The following is a 1,396-nucleotide window of genomic DNA, read 5'->3' on the forward strand; positions in this document are numbered from 1 at the left end:
CCAGCTGACGTGTGTCTGGAGCACACAGACAAGGCTGAGGGGCTGCAGGGAACCCCTAAGCCCCGGTGGCTGTGTAACTGCCCTGGGGTCATAAAGAAACCCTACTCTTGAGGGAGAAAGTTGTAGGATGAGCCCTCCTTGGAAGTCTCCCTGGCTGTGAACAAAAATAAAGTACTTTACAGGGAGGGGAATTTTCACAGCTTCAGGCAGATGTCTGAAGGCACCTCAGGCTTTCCAAGTGGGCAGTATCCCGGAGGCTTGGAGGAGGCAGCTGGCTGGAGTGGTCCACACTGCTTGGTGCAAGGCCTGTTTTCTATTTAGAAAAGAATTTTAGTTAGTTTTTAAAAAATGCCTGAGTTACCAAACCGCGTGCCCTATTTGATTCTGCTTTTTTTAGTCCATGAATGCACGTATGCATATACGGGTAAAGATTGGTGAGGGGGGCTGCTAGGGGGTGCGGTTGGTGCAGGGGAGAGCCCAAGTGTCATCAGCTGTTATCTGCAGGCTTCGATAACAATAGGTTTCTAGGTGGTTTTTAAGTTTTGACCTCTAAGTGTTCTATAATGAATGGAGAAGAGTTAAAATTCAGGGTCTTCCTGTTCATGCAGGAGCTGCTGTTTCCAATCCCTGCCCCTCTGGGTGTATGGAGTGGGCTGGGGAGAGCACCTTGGAAGAAGAGCCCTAGAGGTCACCTTCTCTAATTCCACCATTCGACACGTGGAGAGACTGAGGCCCAGAGAGAGAAGGGACTTGCCCACGGGCTCCCAGCCAGGACCCGAGCCCACGCAGGTGGTCTCTGGCTTCTGACTCCTTCCTCCCCTGCTCCAGCTGGGGAGTTCCATCCTGGTCACCTACCGCAGCCCCGATGTGTAGGCCTCAGTGAATGTCACGGGGTTTCGGTTTGGGTTTTGTGTTTTTACAGAAAACTCACACGAGAAGCTTTGCTGAGTGCTTTAATAGAGTTCTAACTCCAAGTTGGAAACCGCAGGGAGAGGCCAATTCCTAGCAGTCCGGAAAGGCCTGGCTTCAGATGGCCAGGTTTGAGCCGGTCTTTGACTAATAAAAAGTTGTAATCATTTATTGAACACCTGCTGTATGCCTCACATTGTGCTGGGTCTTAAGAGATGGGTAAAACAGCCCCTGCTGTTGAGGAGTGGGGTGAGGGCAGTGTCATGTTGATGGATGTGTGGGGGGGAGTCCCTTGGATTGGGTTTTATGTGCAAGAATTATTTCTTAACCCTTTTGTCACCCTATGACACTGGTTGCTGCTTTCATTCTGTTCTTTGTCCTTTTCTGCTCTTTTGAAAGTTTTCCATTAGGAGCACGTGTTCACTTCAAAATCAAAGAATAACAATGATTGTCATACTTTAGGACACAGAGTTAAGCACTGCAGAGC

Source organism: Physeter macrocephalus, chromosome 4 (assembly GCF_002837175.3).
Source record: "Physeter macrocephalus isolate SW-GA chromosome 4, ASM283717v5, whole genome shotgun sequence".
In the NCBI taxonomy this organism is placed as follows: Eukaryota; Metazoa; Chordata; class Mammalia; order Artiodactyla; family Physeteridae; genus Physeter; species Physeter macrocephalus.